This window comes from Mastigoproctus giganteus, unplaced genomic scaffold, assembly GCF_048544385.1.
Source record: "Mastigoproctus giganteus isolate SK-2022 unplaced genomic scaffold, ASM4854438v1 scaffold_15, whole genome shotgun sequence".
Taxonomy (NCBI): domain Eukaryota; kingdom Metazoa; phylum Arthropoda; class Arachnida; order Uropygi; family Thelyphonidae; genus Mastigoproctus; species Mastigoproctus giganteus.
In genome coordinates, this window is record NW_028328292.1 from 4099437 (window position 1) to 4119780 (window position 20344).

The window sequence follows — 20344 nt, forward strand, 5'->3', positions numbered from 1 at the left end:
TACAGACACGAATACGGGTTAATGTAATCATTTACGGGTAACCCTAATATAGTAATTTGATTTGTACTTATTAAGTAAATTTACAGATCTCTTACTCTTAATGTCATTAGTGTGAATGTGTATAACAATATCACCCTTTGTACCCTTAAAAGATGGTATCTGCTCTACATCATTAAGTTTGACCCTTGCAGAAATATCCTGGTCCTATCCTTTTTTACACAAAAAAAAAAAAAAATATATTAAGGTTTCCCGTAAATCAATGGCATAAACCCGTTTTTTTAAATCGTGTGTGTTCTATTGTCGATTTGCCTGTTTTGCTGGACGAAAAACCCCAGTTTCTGAGGGAATCCTTTTTTTACACAATATATTAATCCTCTCCCTGACAATCAAGCCACCGACAATAGCTTCTGTTGGACTAGCGCATTCTGCATTGGAGGTTGCTGCTGTATTGTCTGATGCACTTCGGTGTTGAGTTGGCAGTGAAGAGCTTGACGGAACCCCCATTTTAATACCTTCACGTTTATCTATCTGACTCTTGAAACTCCTAAATGGTTGTCAGATGGACTAATGAGACATGTGGCAGAGAAGAAAAATGCATGGGATACATACAAATTAATGGGTGACATGGAAGCCTATGATAGATATAAGTTGGTCTGTAACCAAGTCACAAAGGAGATTAGGCAGGCAAAGGCAGACTACGAAAAATCCTTGCAAAGGATGCAAAGAAAAACAGAAAGGAGTTCTTTACATACTTGAACTCGAGAAGGAAAGGGATGAATCAGATTGGTCCACTGGATATTGATGGTTCAACAGTTGAGGATCCTGCTCAGGTGGCTAACAATCTAAACGAGTATTTTGCATCTACATTCACGCATGAGGAGTTATTCAGGAAGGAGAATGATGTAGGTAAAGTAAACATTGGCAGTGAGCTGGATGATTTTGTAATAACTGAGAGGAAAGTGGAGGAGAGATTGTTGAGGGTAGACATAAAAAAGGCACCTGGGGTGGATGGGATCTATCCAGTTATATTAAAGGAGGCAGCAAAGGAAGTATGCAAACCCCTAGCCATAATTATGAGAGCTTCTTTGGACTCAGGGGAGGTACCCATAGACTGGAGAAGTGCAAATGTAACCCCAATTCACAAAGGAGGATCAAAGGCTGACACAAGTAATTATAGACCTGTTAGTTTAACTTCTGTTCCAGGTAAATTAATGGAGGCACTGGGTAAAGAAGCACTGCAGGATCATCTAGACAAGAATTCAGTTATAGCTCAGACGCAGCATTGTTTTGTTAAGGGCAGGTCTTGCCTGACCAATTTGATTGGATACTATGATGTAGTCACAAAAGAACTGGATGCAGGGAATAACTTTGATATTATATATTTGGATCTTAGAAAGGCTTTTGATACTGTTGCACATGGAAGACTGCTGCACAAATTGGAGCAGTGTGGCATTGGAGGCAAATTGCTGCTATGGATAAGGGGATGGTTGAGTGGCAGAAGACAGAGAGTGGTAATCAATGGACACTGCTCAACGTGGACTAATGTTATTAGTGGAGTTCCTCAAGGTTCAGTGTTGGGTCCATTGTTGTTTTCGGTGTTTATGAATGATATTGATGATGGGATATCAAGTTTAATGTCTAAGTTTGCAGATGATACAAAGGTTGGCAGGGTCGTTAAGGACACTACTGACGCTATGCTGCTGCAACAGGATCTGGAAAGGTTGAACAGATGGGCTGAGAGGTGGCAAATGAAGTTTAACATTGACAAATGTAAAGTACTACATATGGGTAACAGTAACCCCAGAGCAATGTATCAACTCTGCGGTACTACACTGACAGTGGTGGAGAATGAAAAGGACCTGGGGGTAATTGTGCAGGCAGATATGAAGTTCTCTGAGCAGTGCAGACGAGCTGCAAGAGTAGCTCATGGTGTCTTGTCAATGATATACAGGAATTTTTCTAGCAGGGATAAGGAGGTGATTATTCCCTTGTATAAGGCAATGGTTAGGCCACATCTTGAGTTCTGTATACAGGTCTGGAGGCCTCATTTCAAGAAGGATGTAGAGCTGCTGGAACGGGTACAGAGAAGGGCAACAAGATTAGTAAATGGAACAAAGGGTTGCTCTTACGAAGAAAGGCTTAAGTTTTGCAAATTACAGAGTCTGGAGACTAGGCACCGGCGAGGTGATCTGATAGAGATGTATAAGGCTTTGAATGGTTTGAGCATGCTCAATGCCAATGGGATTCTTCATCTTTCTCAGAATAATCACCTCAGAGGGCATAAATTCAAATTGAGGAAGGACGGATGTCGGATAGATGTGCGGAAATTTGCCTTTGGCCAGCGGGTGGTTGGTTGGTGGAACCGACTTCCATCACTTGTTGTTGAAGTTGATAGCCTAAACAAATTTAAAGCTCAACTGGACAGGTATTTCGAACGAACGGAGGGGTGAAATGGGAGAGGGTTTTTTTTTTTTTTTTGGCTGATGCTGAATAAGCTTGCTTTCTTGCATCATATGCCTCTACTAATGCTAATGCTAATGCTAACTCTCATAAACGCCCATTAGAATGCAGACTTGGCTCCGAATTTCTTTACGCCCTCTGCACTCTGCACACACACAAAGACATCCTCTTTGGTTAGATCATGTCTTTTCTAGATAATACCCCAAAAATTTCAAAAGTTGCAGATTTATTAGGCTTTGTTGTGACGAAGAATGGTCCCCCCCCCTCAGTTCTCGGACTGACATTACTCCTGCTACTTTGTGCCTTTTGCTTTGCTGCTTTTCTTTGAATTAATAGAATTCAAATGATATTGAATTCTATTAATTACGAACGAAAATTAATAAGATTATTAAATTTAATGACTTGATTATCAATATTAGATTATCTAATAGATTCCTAAATGGTGTGATACGTATTGCGCTATCTAGTTTTACGTTAGAGCTACCTATTTACCACAATTAAATTTTGAATTCCCTACCTCTCAATCTATACTATAACAATGGCGGCCTGATTCGAACGAAAAAAATGTTCTTCGTATATTAAGGAGTAACATAGAAAATCTCTGTCTAAATTTAAAATAAAAATAACAAGCGTATCCTGAAGTATAGAGCTACTTATAAAGTACGATATAATATGACAATTAAGTAAATAAAATGGCAAAACTCTTATGCTTTATTGGAGCTTGTAATTCTCAGCTAGAACTGGTAATGACGTCAATTTCCCCTAGCGGTAGTTTTAATTATATCTCGTAATGTGAATACTTTCACATCCGGCTTTATACATTTAGTTATTTAGCCAAGAAATAAATCTTAGGTTAAACCACACACACACACACACACACCATCAGGCATTTCTGATATCGTAGAGTTATACTACTTAACTGGGTTATCACTATTGCAATAACAGGGTTTCTGCCCATCCACCGATGAGAAGCCAATAAGCTTCGAAACAGTGGGGTACGGATGGTGTTAACCGCCGATAATAAGTAACATTAGTCTTGTTCATAGGTGAAGCGTTAGTTATTCGAGGTAGTGAAATACAATGGAAACTCGTTGTGAAGGTATTGACAACATGAGATATAATTAAAACTACCTTGGTTTGTGCAATAACCAAGCATAGGTAAACTCCTTCATGGAAACATAGTTTACAAGAAAAAAATTCAAAAGAAGTTTGAATTTGTAGGTCAGTGAATATATATATATATATATATATATATAGGAAAGCGAAAACCTCAAAGTGGCGTTCGGTTGTAACATGTTACTACTCTGTGCTTGTGAGGAAGGTAGGATTTTCTGCAAATGGCAGCGTTGTCGCGATGGCTGACAGATTGGAAGCGATTTACTGTTGGCCAATAGGAATTACGATTTGCTTTATAGGCAAGTTGTTGTAAACATTGTATGTATGTACTACAGAATATGTTACTACTCTTACAAATTCTAGATGCTGTTCGTAGTAGAGAGTGAAATAGATTGTGTTCGGTTCAATGGCTTTCGTGCAGTTTTATCGTAGAAGTGGAGATTTAGTGTTACCTTATTCGTTAAACATATATTTGGCGTTCTGGTCTGTCACACGTGTGGCCGATTTTCTTAAGTAATTTGTCGGTGTATTTTTTTATAAAAATTAAAGTGCGGTTTGATGTGTTAAAGTGTGCTATTGTGAACAAAAAACACAAAAAAAAAAACAAAAAAAAAACACCCAAATTTTTGAAATCATACCAAATCAGTAGAAACATTCAACAGAGGGATAATACGCAATTTAATACAGTTTTATAAAATGGATGAAATTTGAAATAAATGAGGAAAGAAAACATACGTGTCACATTGTTTCTGAACATTCCTTGCAACTAGCAGTGCATAAGTTGAAGCTTCTGTTTTAATTTATTGCATAAACTGGTAAGTTTATACTTTACTTTAAAAATTTTCAGAGGCGATGTAACCATATAAAATTATAAATGCCCCTATTTTGTTATGCTTATTTACTATGCACGAATTCATTTTTCTGTGAGCGTGTATATATATATTATTTATTTTTAAGTTAACATAATTTCAACGTGATACTGTTTATATCACTCGCTCAAAAAAATAACGGCACTCATTTTATACATGCAGTTATTACCAGACTGGATGACAGAGAGAGAGAGAAAAAAAAAAAAAATCACACCAGTAATTTGGATGGCGAAATTTTCTGAAAATTTTCGTAACATTTACAAATGTTTTTGCTTCAGAATGTCATATCGGTGCATATTTATCCCACTCCGTCCCACCACCAGCAAGATAATTGCACTTTTGGAAACAAATTGTATCGGAGATTACTTTTTTACGTGTCGTTCCAAATACAAATTTCCGTTATCAGTTCAGTATGAGATTATTTGGTCTGCGTCTGACCTATTTCGGATAACCGATATTTCCGGATATTAGATATATTAACCTCTACTTTGCATGCCAACTAGAAATCCCCCCCCCCCCAAGGTAAAGCTTAAATCAATAAATAATACAAATCAAATCAACTTTGGAAACGTTTTCTCTAATGAAAAAATTGTGACTCGCTTTGGGACATAAATATAATTGAATATTTTGTTTTGTTGGATGAATTCAGTGTGAGAGAAAATGGTCATTTGGATCCAAAGGATTAAATTAGGAGACTGATCAAGCATTCAGCTGCCAACCTTTTAATGTTAGAATCTGACCTCACTGTGGGACCGGATCACCATGGGTGCTCAGCATTGGCTCCAAAAAGGTGATTATTTTTAGTGAAGTATAGGTGGAAATAGGAAAGTAGTGATACTGTAGAACAGCTATCATCGTTAAGGGCTCAAAAGGTGGTATTGTTTTACATGTTGGTACTAACAATATGTAATCTGAGGCATTATTTAACAGGTAGCAAAGAAAAGAGCTAAAAGTAGTAAGATCGCTCTTGCCTGGAAGAGAACTGCTGAAGGAAGACCTCCTGTGATTCAGGACTATCGGAATTTATGCTCTACTTGTTTGTATGAAGCGTAAGTGTTTGTTTTTTAGTGGAAGATGATGTCTCCAAAGGGGATGCCTTTGCATGTTTCCACTGCAAAGAGTAGTAGTGGCATGTGATGCAAGAAAGCAGGCGTATCAGCTTATGCAGCATCAGCCAAAAAAAAATAAATTACAAAACAATCCCCTCTAAATATTTGCCCAGTTCTTCCTTAAATTTATTTAACCTATCAGCTTCCACAACGACAGATGGAAGTTTGTTCTAGCAATTAACCACCTGCTGGCTAAAGGCAAATTTCCGCACATCTATTCTACATCTGGCCTTCCTCAATTTCATTTTATGCCCCCTTAGGTTCGTAATCTGAACAAGTGGAAGAATTCCATCAGAATTCAGCATGCTCAACCCATTCAATGCTTTATACACCTCAATCAGATCACCTCGCAGGTGCCTAGTCTCCAGCCGCTGCAATTTGCAGAACTTAAGCCTCTCCTGTTAAGAGGATCCCATCATTCCCCTCACCAATCTTGTTGCCATTCTCTGTGCATGCTCAAGCAAATCTACATCCTTCCTAAAATGAGGCCTCCAGACCCCCCCCCCCTGCATGCAGTACTCAAGGCGTGGCCTGACCATTGCCTTATACAGAGGGACAATCACTTCCTTTTCCCTGCTAACAAAATTCCTGTATATCATTGACAACACCCCATGACCAGCCCTGGCAGCCTGTCTGCATTGCTCAGAAAACTTCATATCTGACTGCACAATTACTCCCAGGTCTTTCATTTTCTACCTTCTTAAGTGTAGTACCACACAGTTGGTATGTTTCTCTGGGATTACTTCTACCCATATGCAGTACTTTGCATTTTTCAATGTTAAACTTCAGTTGCCACTTCTCAGCCCATCTGCCCAAATTTTCTAGATCCTGTTGCAGTAACACACTGCCATTACTGTCATTAACAACCCTGCCAACCTTTGTATCATCTGCAAACTTCGATACTAAGCCTGATATACCGTCATCAGTATCATTGATAAATATTCAAAACAAACAGCAGTGACCCAACACCGAACCCTCTGGGACTCCACTAATAACATTAGTCCACGAAGAGCAGCACCCATTGATTACCACTCTCTGTCTTCTCCCACTCAACAATCCTTTTATCCATTGTAGCAACTTACCCTTAAACCATTCTGCTCCAATTTGTACAGTAGTCTTCCATGCGCAACAGTGTCAAAAGCTTTTCTGAAATCCAAGTATATGATATCAAAATTATTTTTGCATCCAGTTCCTTTGTAACCACATCATAACAACCAATCAAATTTGTCAGACAAGACTTTCCCTTAACAAACCCATGCTGTGTCTGAATTATTGCTGCAGTCTTGTCTAGATGATACTGCAATGCATCTTTAACCAGTGACTCCATTATTTTACCCCGAACAGAAGTTAAACTAACTGGTCTGTAATTACTCTTTTCACCCTTCGATCGCCCTTTGTGAATTGGGGACACATTTGCTCATTTCCAGTCCGTGGGGACCTCCCCTGAGTCCAAGGATGCTCTCATAATTATGGCTTAGGGTGTTCTTACTTCTTTTGTCGCCTCCTTTAATATAATTGGATAGATCCCATTCACACCAGGTGCCTTTCTTATGTTTAATTTCAACAATTTCTCCTCCACTTTGTTCTCAGTTATTACAAAATCATTAAGCACCCTGTTACAATTTGATAACCTTATGGCATTTTCAAATCTTAATAACTCCTCGTGTGTGAATGTAGATGCAAAATACTCATTCAGTTTGTTTGCTATCTGAGCAGGATCATCAATGGTCGAACCATCAATATCAAGTGGACCAATCAGATTCATCCCCTTCCTTTTAGAGTTTACATAAGTAAAGAAATCCTTGCTGTTTTTCTTAGCATCCTTTGCCAAAGATTTCTCGTAATCTGCCTTCGCCTGCCTAACCTCCTATAAGGAGATTAAGCACAAATTTAAAATTATGATAGGAGCAGTAACAGCCTGAGCACCTGGCGACCTGGGTGGTTGCCGTGGGTGCCATATGACTATTTGATTCATCTCTCAATATGGTAAGCAGATCAGTGCAGGGCCTTGACATGGACACTATAGCCATGCTTATAAAGAATTGTACAGAATTTTAAAGAAATGCAGGAACTCTGGTTATGTAGAAACCTTGAAATCAGTAAAATGTTTGGCAGAAAGATTAAATGTAAAATGTGAATTTAGAAATGTTCAATTTGCCCAGCTTAATGATTTTATTGGCCAATCACTACAAGAAAGTGAAGAAAAAAGATTTCAAACAATGTTTTTAATGTAATATTAGACAATGCAGCCATGTCCCTGACAGAAAGATTTCAACAAATGGAAGAGTTCTATGATAATTGGGTTTTTTTTGTACAATATCAAAAAAGATATGGGCCGTGGTGAATTATTAAAAAGGTGCAAAAAACTTGAAATAAAATATATGTTCTTGTTTATACTCCAGCACGACCACCAGGTCAGTAGAGTTTTTACAATAAATCAATCAACACAAATGTTAATCGTATTTAGTAGTCACAGGGTTGAACCACGATCCACTCAGTGTGTGCTACTGCACTCGCACTCCTGACCACCCAGTTACGTCTGGCCTACTTAGTGATATCATTGAATGTGATGTAAATGGTGAAGAGTTATGCCAATAAATTCAGGGGTTGCTTGTACTTTTGCCTGAAAATGTACCTGATAATGCTTGAAGTATTTTGAAATTTATAAATTCAAACAAAATGCAAGATATGTTAGGAATCTTGTGAATTGCATTGCAAATTATGCTAACCATTCCTATAACTGTGGTAAGTGGCGAGAGAAGTCTTGGTAACCTAAAGTTAATTAAAACATACCTGCAATCATCCATGGCAGAGACAGGGTTGAATTTGCTGGAAATTCTATCGAAAATGACACAGTAGCAAAATTGGATTTGTCAGAAATTATTAATAACTTTGTTGACACGAAATCTAGGAAGAAGATACATTAAAAGAAATGTCATTGATTTCAGTTGATTAAAGCATTAATTAATGGAAAGACTAATTAATGATTCTATTGTCTTTCTCTCTTCTCGTCCATTGTTTTCACAAATATTTTTATCAAACCTAGCTTGATGTGCAGTGGAGGTAAATATATTTTTGACTTATCCACCAATAGAGGATGTGCTACATTTTTCTGGCCTAGTGTATTTCTGAATGGCCATTTTACCTTGTAGGTCTGGCCATTTTTGCCCTGTAGTGGCAGTCCTTCGCTTGGCTGGCCCACTTGCATAAAAAGCACCAATATTTAGTGTATCCACCTTACAACCCACTCAGCAAAGCTGCCACTTTTAGGTCAGCACAGATATTCCATTTGTATTCTTGATAGCATATTTTTTACAATAGTATCTGTAGGTTCTTGTATATTTCCTTCACGTGAATTGCATGGGCCAATGGTATAGAAGGATACTTATTTCCATTATGGACTGCTTTCAAACTGATCTTGGATGAATCAATGAAAAGCCTCCACTACTCGGGGTTGTGCTCCAGATGTAACTCTTTCGTAAATTCCTGGACAGTGTTACAATAAACCAAAGCACCATTCATCGAGTAATAGGTTATGTTAGATTGCCTCTTATAAAAAGACACCTCGACACCCTTTTCAAGAAGATTCCACTTTTTTTTTTTTTTTTTTTTTTTTTTATGAGAACCCCAAACACGAAAGGTATCAAAACCTATAGTACTTAGTACCGTGCATGGGTTGGAGAAGTATGGGGAGAAGGGAGGGGGATGCCGGAAACTTTGCTCTAGAGACTAAACATGGGTTTCACCACTTCAAGCCTCCAATAAGCAAAGTGGTGGTATTTCACCGGTTGATGAAAGTCATGATCTTAGTAATGAACTACTGAAGTCATGATCTTAGTAATTGAGCCTTGATTTTGGAGAGGTCCAAATAATGACCAAATCATTCAATTCTGCCTGAGTGATTAGTTGAAAAGTCTGGATCTGTACTTGTTCTAGGTTCTGCATCTTCTGCAGACTCCTCTTCTGATCCTGAATCAGAATCAAGTCCATAAGTTTCTGGTGGCTTTCGCACTGGCATTGTATCATTGTGAGGAACTGGCCTTAGAGCAGAAAGTATGTTGGGATACTCTACTTTATGCTTGGATTTCCCAGAAAAACCAGAAATGTTGGTCATACAAAAATAACAATTGTTTTTGTGGTCTTGAGGTTCCTGCCATATCACCGGAACAGCAAAAGGTATCAATTTATGATTACTTCTTAAGCCAGCCTGTTATTAGCCTTGAACATGAGCTACAGGAAATCATTAGAACCCATATTTTATCTTGATCTCCAACCTTACATCGAAAATAGAGTTGATAGGCTTTTCTCACAAGTTGTAACAGTGGCTTCCGCTGTGATTTTAATATCACTTCTCTCCAAATGTAGAAAAAGCTATTAGGCTTATTTCGGCAAGAATGCAACATATTTCATGTATGGTGGTGGTACGTGCACCTAAGAACACAATTAAGAAACTGTAGGTTTTTATTTCTAATTTAAGCACAGTGCACGATTTAAATTTACAGTTATGCACACACTTGTTTACAAACACCAATTCACTAAAACACTTGTTCATTTTGTTCACCACTCGCTCTCTGAAACACACACTTTTTGAAATATGAAAATGTTTTGTTAGTGCGGAACCCACTTGTATATATACCAGTGGAGAAGTTTCTAGAAGGCTAACAATGTTTCTAGAGAACTTAGTTAAATTCTAGAACCTTACAGAAACATCCTGACCTTTTCTTCTGCATGTAACACTATTCTAGAATGTTCTGGAACATTCTGAAATGTTGTAGAAATCTCCTGAATGTTCTATAAAAAAACTACAAAAATAAATAGATAAAATAGATGGAAAAGATGATTAAACTGACTATAGGTATTGGGTTTTTATCGTTAACCTACAATTGAAAACTGAGGATATTGAGAACTTTAAGTATATACCTGAGTTTTTGAACATATTTTCAATGAGTATCTGTCGAAATTATTAAAGGAGCTGCGAGGAAAATGGTTCCAGTTGTCAGAAGTTCTAAAGATATTGAGGTAATTTTCAAATGTATGTTAACCACCATTTTTTAAAGAATGGCAGAAACATTGGCATCAGTGCATCTCAATCAAATAGGGACTACTTTGAAAAGTACCATCAAAATATGGATGATTAATAAAGGCATGTTGTAAAAAAAAAAGTTATGGTCATTCTTCATTCAATGGCCCTCGTAGTATGGGAATAGCAGATGGGAATTACATAATTATAATGTGGTATACCAAGTTATCTATGCGAGCTAAATCATTTTAAAGTAACTGAGAAGAAAGTGGAAAAGAAATTGTTGATACTAAAAGTAAATTAAGCATCTAGGGTGCTGAAATTTATTATTATTAGCCATATGGTGCAGGAAACCTGAGGCTTATGCTGCACCAGCCAAAAAAAAATTTCTGAATTATCGTGTGTGTGTGTGTGTGTGTTATTGGTTTTTAGGAGCATTAGCAACTAAGGCCATATTGCTCTGGGGATATGCAGTGGTCATTCCCTGACATTTCCGCATCCTCTGTATTTGGTGGATCACGGGCTCGAACCCCCGGTCTAATCAAGAAGCGTGTGCTATGCACTGCTGCTCCTGCCCACCTGGTTACGGTGGTGTGTGTGTAGAATGATGATATCCAGCTCAGGACCCTGGGTGTGCCAACCCATGCTAACCAGACGTGAGTACCCCTGGGGTAAACTATATCCAGGTAGCACAGTGGTATCGTCACCCTCCTCCCCACACCGGGTGGAAAAGGCCTCCGGTTCGAATCCTGTCGATCACATGAGGAATTTTAATGGGCTTTTTTCACTCAGTCGCTGAGTTAATTGGTCTCAGGCGTAGATAGCAAGGTCCCCCCCCCCAGAAACTGGGTTTTAGATGCCTCTGTAAGCAGAGTGAGCAGGAGTGCAGTATCGTACACTCTTTGAGTAGACTGGGGTTCAATCTTATTACTGCTAAATATGGTCGATCTGCCAACCTACACTGGAGCAACATGGCAGATTATGGTCCATTTCCCTCAACATGAATTGTTGAGGAGGCTTCCATCCTGCAGTGGATTGATAATGGCTGCAGTTTACTTTAAACCCCATGGGCTCACATCTGGTGAGTATGGGCTTGGCACACCCAGCGTCCTGAGCTGGATATCATCATTCTTCTTTTTGATTCCCGTCTACTTCTCTCTCTCTCTCTCTCTCTCTCGGGGTAATTCAGAAATTTTTTTGTTTTTTGGCTGGTGCAGCATAAGCCTCAGGCTTCTTTGCACTATATGGTTGCTAATAATAATAATAATAATAATAATACCCTCGACAAATGCAAGACCCATGCACTGCACCAGGGAAAATTAGTCGGCCAAAACTACCAGCTTCTGACTGGTAAAGAGATCAAAGCTATGACAGAAGGAGAGAGACCTACAAATACCTAGGAATGATGCAGGCTCAGCAGTTAGAGCACAAGGAAATCAAGAAGTGCCTGACTGAAAAATATCATCGGAGACTCTGAAGCCTGCTGAAAGCAAAATTGAATGGAGGAAACACAGTTAAAGCAATAAACACCTATGCAGCTCCAGTTCTAACATACTCCTTTGGGGTCACAGATTGGACTAACACTGAGCTAGAGATATCATGCGAAAGAGAAGGACAGTGATGACCAAGAGCTGCCAACACCACCCGAAGTCAGCAATGGAGAGACTAACAATAGCTTGGACAGAGGGAGGAAGTGATCTGATAGAGCAACAGAAAACGGGGATAGTTAACCTGAAGGATTACTTCGAGAACAACACAGAACCACTCCACCAGGCCGTAAGGAAGACAGATAAATTGTATACCCCACTCAACCTAAGCGAGGAGCCCCCTTCCACACAGATGGCACAAGAAACAAAGCTAGAAAGATGGGCAAAGAAGACACTCCGTGGCAGACACTACAATGATCTCCATCAAGATCGCATCGATAACATTGCTTCCAATGCGTAGATCACAAGCGGGACGCTCTTCCCCGAGACTGAAGGATTCATACTGGCCATCCAAGATCAGGTAATCAATACCAGAAACTATAGAAAAAACATCTCAAAGGGGTGCAGAATGTCAGATGACACATTAGCATTAGTATAGGCATTTGATGCACGAAAGCAAGCTTATGCAGCATCAGCCAAAAAAAAAAAAAAAAAACCACTTCACCTCTCTGTTCGTTCGAAATACCTGTCCAGCTGAGCCTTACACTTATTTAGGCTATCAATTTCCACGACAAGGGATGGAAGTCTGTTCCACCAGCCAACCACCTGCTGGCTAAAGGCAAATTTCCGCACGTCTATCCTACATCTGTCTTTCCTCAATTTGAATTTATGACCTTTCAGGTGATTATAATGAGCAAGAGAAAGAATCCCATCAGCATTGAGCATGCTCAAATCATTCAAGGCTTTATACACCTCTATCAGATCACCTTGCTGGTGCCTAGTCTCCAAACACTGTAATTTCCAAAACTTAAGCTCTTTCTTCATAAGAGCAACCCTTTGTTCCCTTCACTAATCTTGTTGCCCTTCTCTGTACTCATTCCAGCAGCTCTACATCCTTCTTGAAATGAGGCCTGCAGACCTGTATACAGTACTCAAGGTGTGGTCTGACCATTTCCTTATACAAGGAAATAATCACCTCCTTATCCCTGCTAGAAAAATTCCTGTATATCATTAATAAGACACCATGAGCTACTCTTGCAGCCCATATGCACTGCTCAGAGAACTTCATATCTGCCTGCAAAATTACATCAGGTCCTTTTCATTCTCTACCACTGTCAGTGTAGTACCACAGAGTTGATACGTTGCTCTGGGGTTGCTGTTTCCCATGTGTAGTACTTTACATTTGTCAATGTTAAGTTTCATTTGCCACCTCTCAGCCCATCTGCTCAACCTTTCCAGATCCTGTTGCAGCAGCATAGTGTCAGTAGTGTCTTTGACAACCCTGCCAACCTTTGTATCGTCTGCAAACTTGGACATTAAGCTTGCTATACCATCATCAATATCATTTATAAATACAGAAAACAATAATGGAACCAACACTGAGCCCTGAGGGACTGCACTAATAACATTAGTCCACGATGAGCAGTGTCCATTGATTACCACTCTCTGTCTTCTCCCCCTCAACCACCCCTTTATCCATAGCAGCAATTTGCCTCCAATGTCACACTGCTCCAATTTGTGTAGCAGTCTTCCATGTGCAACAGTATCAAAATCCTTTCTAAGATCCAAGTATATAATATCAAAGCTATTCCCTGCATCCAGTTCTTTTGTGACTGCATCATAATATCCAATCAAATTGGTCAGGCAAGACTTCCCCTTAACAAAACCATGCTGTGTCTGAGCTATAACTGAAGTCTTGTCTAAATGATCCTGCAGTGCTTCTTTAACCAGTGCCTCCATTAATTTTCCTGGAACAGAAGTTAAGCTCACAGGTCTATAATTACTTGTGTCAGCCTTTGATCCTCCTTTGTGAATTGGGGTCACATTTGCACATTTCCAGTCTATGGGTACCTCCCCTGAGTCCAAGGAAGCTCTCATAATTATGGCTAAGGCTTTGCTTACTTCCTTTGCTGCCTCCTTTAATATAACTGGATAGATCCCATCCACCCCGGGTGCTTTTCTTGTGTTTATCTTCAACAGTTTCTCCTCCACTTTACTCCCAGTTATTTCAAGATTCTGTAGCTTACTGCTAGAGTTGAATACACCTCTGGCATTCCCCTCGCTGAATAACTCCTCATGTGTGAATGTCGATGCAAAATATTCATTTAGTTTGTTAGCTACCTGAGCAGGGTCATCAACAGTTGACCCATCAATATCAAGTGGACCAATCTGATTCATCCCCTTCCTTCTAGAGTTTACATAAGTAAAGAACTCTTTGCTGTTTTTCTTTGCATCCCTTGCCAAGGATTTCTCGTAATCTGCCTTCGCCTGCCTAACCTCCTTTGTAACTTGGTTGCATATCAACTTGTATCTATCATAGGCTTCTGTGTCATGTGTTAATTTGTAAGTATCCCATGCAATTTTCTTCTCTGCCGTATGCCTCATTAGTTCATCTGACATCCATTTTGGCCTAAACCTTGAACAATATTTCTTAGTTGGTATTTAAAGCCTAGTATCTTCCAAGATTAATTCTTTGAATGCTTCCCATTTTGCATTTGCTGTTGGTAACATCATCAGTTGGTCCCACTGTATAGAATTTAAATACTGTCTCAGTCCATCGTAGTCGCCTTTACGGAAGCAATAACCCTTCCCTTTACCCCTAATGGTAGTTACCTCTTTGAGTAAATCCCACTTCAGCACACTGTGATCACTGCCACCTAGTGGTTCATTTATCTGCAGATTCTTAATGCATGAAGAATCAGTGCTGATAATCAAATCAAGAGTATTACTCCCTCTAGTTGCCTCCCGAACATGCTGATGTAGAAAACAATCATCCAATAAATCCACAAAAGCCCTGCTAGTGTGTGAGTGACCAGCCCCCAAATTCCAGTCAATATCTGGGAAATTAAAATCTCCCATTATAAGACTCTCTGATTTACTGGCCCACTCTATTTCCCTGTACAGTTTCTTATTATACTCATCAGAGTCATTAGGCCTGTAGCACACTCCTACTCTCAATTTTGATCTCCCAATGCTTATGTCACACCAAACTGACTCAACACTGCACTGTCCGGCGATGTCGACTGGCTTCTCTTCCTTGGTTTTTATGTGTTTCTTAACTAATAGCATAACCCCTCCCCCCTTCCTATCCTGTCTATCCTTTCTGTAGACGTTGTACTCCCCAAATTCCAGTTCTGCATCCCTTATATCTTAGGAGTTGTGAATTGAATAATTGAATGTTCTGCATCCCTTATATCTTAGGAGTTATGAATTGAGTAATTGAATGCTGATGGCATCCTTACTCCTTCTTGGACAACACACATTAGGAGGCATAAATTTAAATTGAAAAAGGATGGATGCAGACTAAATGTGTTTAAAATTGCTTTCAGCCAGAGAGTAATTGATTGCTGGAACAAATATATTTCCATCTGGTGTTGTGGAAGTGAGTGGTTTGAATAAATTTTAAGAAAATAATTAAAGAAATTATTAGAAGGGATTGGTAGATTAGGTGGTTAGTTGTTTTGTTTATGCTGTATAAGGTTGCTTCCTGGCATCATTTGTCATTACTTATATGAGGTGATGTTGAGAAAAAGGTTAAATTTGAAAGTGTTTGGAATTTTGGCATGACATGATAGGAGGGAGTTTATGATTTGGGCTTTCAGTCAATTTGCCTTTGCACATGCATGGCTGATTCGTGTAACTAAAAACATAAACAGGAATACATTTAGTTGATGTATACACTAATGCTAGGAGTATAGTAAATTAATTTGAGTTTGAAGTGATGGTTCAGTAGTAAAATGCTGACATTACTGGTAAAACAGAAACATGGTGTCACTTTGATATTGGGAGTGCAAAATTTGATACTTTTAGTTAAGATGCATGGACTTGACAGTACAACCAGTAGATAGTTGACAGTGTAATATTGAGTCAGTGAAAACAAAAGTGAGAATCAGTCTTCTTGGTGAAATGTGATTGGTGTGAGTATAATATACAGCTGTTAAGTCAGAGTGAGCAAGCAAATTAGAATGGGTTATCATTGGAGGATTTGTCTTTCTTGATATCAGTTGGAACTAGTAGGTTCAGCTCACAGTGCCTAGACATGTCTTGATTAGCTAGATGACTTCCTTCTACACCAACATATTTGAGAGGTAACAAGGGAAAGACTTGATCTGGTTATCAACAGTGACTCATTTTGTATTAAGGAAGAATCTTTATATAAAGGAAATTTTAGATGGTAGTGGTCATAGCATATTGATCTGAATTTATTTAAAGAAATAACAATTGTTATTTCTTTGCATAAATACTTTTTTAAGTAATAATATACAGTACTTCAAAAATATATAAATATTATCATCAGTAATTCAGTCTTGTGACTGGTCATTTCCTCTAATAAGCTGTCACCATCTTTGTTTGTCCTGTGTCATTTCTTTTAGTTCCTCAAAATTTCGAAATCCTGCTTCATACAGCAACATCCTGATGAATGTATTTTTTAGTTTTCCACTAGGGCGTTTTCTCCACAGTCCCCTCCATGGCATCCAGAAGCAAACCACCATGTCAAATCATGTGGCCCACCCATTTGAGTATAGTTGATCTTATTTTACCTAGAATTTTCCTTTGTTCTTGGACACGTCTTAATACTTCCACATTTGACACTTTTTCAGTCCATTTAATTTTTTCCATCCTGCGCCAGCACCACATCTCGAAGGTCTCATTTGTTTTTTTCTCTTTGTTGTTGGCGCCTCCGTAGCCAGGTGGGAAGGAGCAGCAGTGCGTAGCACACGCTTCTTGATTAGACCAGGGTTCAAGCCCATCACCACCAAATACGGAGGATGCGGAAAGGTCAGGGAATGACCACCGCATATCCCGGAGCAATATGGCCTTAGTTGCTAATGCTCCTAAAACAACAGTAACAACAACAGTCTCTTTGTTAGAATCCATGTCTCTGCTGCGTATAGTGGCACTGACCGGATATATGTTATTATTATCTTCTTCCTAATTTTCTGCGGCATCTTCTTCTGTGTAATCAACAACAGTTTATTCTTGAAAGATTGTTTTGCAATTCTGGATTGAATCTTAGTTTGACATGAAATGTCCTATGCAAATAACTGTCCCAGATACCTATAGTGCTCTACCTGTTCTATTACTCAATCAATCTCGATTCGGAAGGGAATTAACCTTTTATCAATCACCATTTCTTTTATTTTGATCACATTTTATCTTCATTCCATACTCCAGTGCTTTCTTATTAGTCTTTTGATCATTTTTTGCAGCGTAGTAGGGCAGCCTGCTAGTATTGCCTGATTGTCTGCAGTCTGTATGTACTTTTCACCTATTTTAACCCCCCACTTATTATTCCCAAGCATCTCCTTAATTATCACTTTAGCAAAAGCATTGCACAAACCAGGTGAAAGTAAGCATCTATGTCTTACTCCCTTTTTAACTTTAGCTTTTTCTGTCAGTTCTCCCCTCACTCTTATCACCGCATTTTGTATTCTATATAAGTCATAGATCAGTGCAATAATCTTCTTCTTGCATCCAATTTTCTCAAGTAATGAGAACAGTTCTCTCCAGATTACTCTATCAAATGCCTTCTCGTAATCCACAAAACATGTATAGAGGTTTCTTCCCATGTTATACATTTTCTCTCCCAACACTCAACATTCCAGTAGCATCTGTCATCGATCTGCATCTGCGGAAACCACAATGAGCCAAACAGAAATTATTCAATATGACTCTCCATACGAACTTTGATAACTTTCAGCAGAATTTGGATGTATGGTTAATAAGACTAGGCACCAGCGAGGTGATCTGATAGAGGTGTATAAAGCCTTGAATGGTTTAAGCATGCTCAATGCTGATGGGATTCTTCCTCTAGCTCAGAATAATCACCTGAGAGGGCATAAATTCAAATTGAGGAAAGACAGATGTAGGATAGAAGTGCGGAAATTTGCCTTTAGCCAGCTAAATAAGTTTAAGGCTCAGCTGGACAGGTATTTTGAACGAACAGAGGGGTGAAGTGGAAGTGGGGTTTTTTTTTTTTTTTTTTTTGTGGCTGATGCTGCATAAGCTTGCTTTCTTGCATCAAATGCCTCTACTAATGCTGATGCTAAAGACTTATAGTCCTGTAGTCTTGGCATACTGTTGGTGTCATCTTCTTGGGTATGGGGATTATGATTGATGTGCAGAATTCCTCCGGCCAATGCTCATTCCTGTATATTATGTTTATCAGTTCAAATAAGTCTTTCTTCAGATTTTTCTCCACTGTATTTTAAAAGCTCTGCAGGTATGTTATCAATTCCTGGTGCTTTGTTATTGCTAAGGGATTCTAAGGCTGTGTTGAATTCATCTTTAGATATTTCCTCCTCCATGTTTTCTTGTTCTTCTAGTGCTATATTCCTCCATGTGCACGTGCTTGAATCGTCATAAAGTTCAACATATCTCCTCCATCTTTTCTTTTTTCTTCGAAGTTCAGTACTGTCATTCCCTTTTCATCCTGCATTCTTTTGCTGTCTTTTGGATTCTGCTACTCTTTCTCGTTAACTCTGATTTTTCTATGTGCCAAGCCAACCCCCCCTTTTTCGAGCATTTCAATCTTTTGACAGTTCTTTCCACCAATGTTCTTTAGCCTTCCTACATTCCCTATCAGTTTCATTCTTCAATCTATGACAGTTCCTTTGATCATCATCATTTTTTTGGCCTTTCAGTCTCCTCCTCTCATCCATTTTCTGCAGTAAAATATCTGTGATCCAAGGCTTCCACCTAATTTTTTCACTCTTACCCAGAGCCATCGATGCAGCTCTACAAGCCATCTCCTTGATTAAAGACCAGTTTTGCTCTAGATCATTTGTTTATTATATTTATTATATATTGTTTATTATATTTATATAATAAATATAATAAATAAAAATAAAATAATATACTTTTTTTTTAACTCTTTTCATTGGGAACAACAGTTGTTGAGTAATGTAAATGCCATATGGAAAGTGTTTAGAGAAGTAATCAGAGGCCACTGAGTGTTTTATACCAACTAAGAGATATTATTCAAGATTTAGACTAAAATGTAAGTGAGATGAAATAGAGCTTAGTGACAAAGAAGAAACATGCACAGGATGATTAAGTTGTCAGGGATACAGATTCACAGTAGTTTGAGGTTCACACTAGTGTGAACCTCAAACTAGTGTGTAATCAAGTTACTTGGTGAGTTAGGCAAGCTAAGGCAGATTTATGAAGTCTTTGGCTAAGAATGCAAAAAAAAAAATTATTCCTTTTACTTCTACTGTTAACAAATGTTTTGCATTTCTTTAAATTAAAGACCTGTAAGTTTAACCTCTGTGCCAGGGAAAGTAATTGAATAAATTGTTAAAAAAGTAATGCAAGAAGAATGATCATCTTAATAGGACTCAGCCGTAAGGTAATTGCATGACGGATTTGTTAAAGGGAGATCATTCCTCAATAGTCTGATTAGTTAATGAGTTTGTTATAAAAGAGCTGGATCCAAAGAATAATTTTTAGATCATATACTTAGATTTTAGGAAAGATTTTGATATTGCACTACATGTACTATTGTTATGTAAATTGGAGCAATGGAACGTTAGGGCTACTGCTATGGAAAAAGGAATGGTTAAGTAATAAGACACGGTAGTTATAAATGGCCACTGCTCTTCATGGACTAATGTGATGATTTGGTTTCCTTTGGAGTTGGTGTTTGGCCTTTTACTGTTTGTTAATAACAGTGATGTAGTTATTTCAAGTTTGATGTGTAAGTTTTGTGATGCTACAGGAATGGGTGGTGGTAGTGGTAATGGCATGTGATGCAAGAAAGCAAGTATATGAGCTTATGCAGCATCAGCCAAAAAAAAAAAAAAAAAAAAATTTCACACAACAATTCCCTCTAAAAAATTTCACACAACCATTCCCTCTAAATTCTTCCTCTAATTTATTTAACCTATCAACTTCCACGACAGATGGAAGTTTGTTCCAGCAATTAACCACCCACTGGCTAAAGGCAAATTTCCGCATATCTATTCTACCTCTGTCTTTCCTTAATTTGGATTTATGTCCCCTTAGGTTTGTAATCTGAACAAGAGGAAGAATCCCATTCAGCATACTCAACCCATTCAAGGCCTTAAAAACCTCAATCAGATCACCGTGCTGGTGCCTAGTCTCCAGCCACTGCAATTTGCT

General features: G+C 38.5%; 1 protein-coding gene across 2 annotated transcripts in view; it reads left to right on the forward strand.

Annotated features, from left to right (window-relative positions):
- Positions 1–3779: 3779 nt before the first annotated feature.
- The window catches only part of Wdr37 (WD repeat domain 37), a 224605-nt gene continuing 208040 nt past the window's right edge, over positions 3780–20344 (forward strand). For both annotated transcript variants that reach the window (XM_090389395.1, XM_090389396.1), the window contains exon 1: positions 3780–4391. The gene's annotated coding sequence lies outside the window, so the exon portion shown is untranslated. The remainder of the gene's footprint in view (positions 4392–20344) is intronic.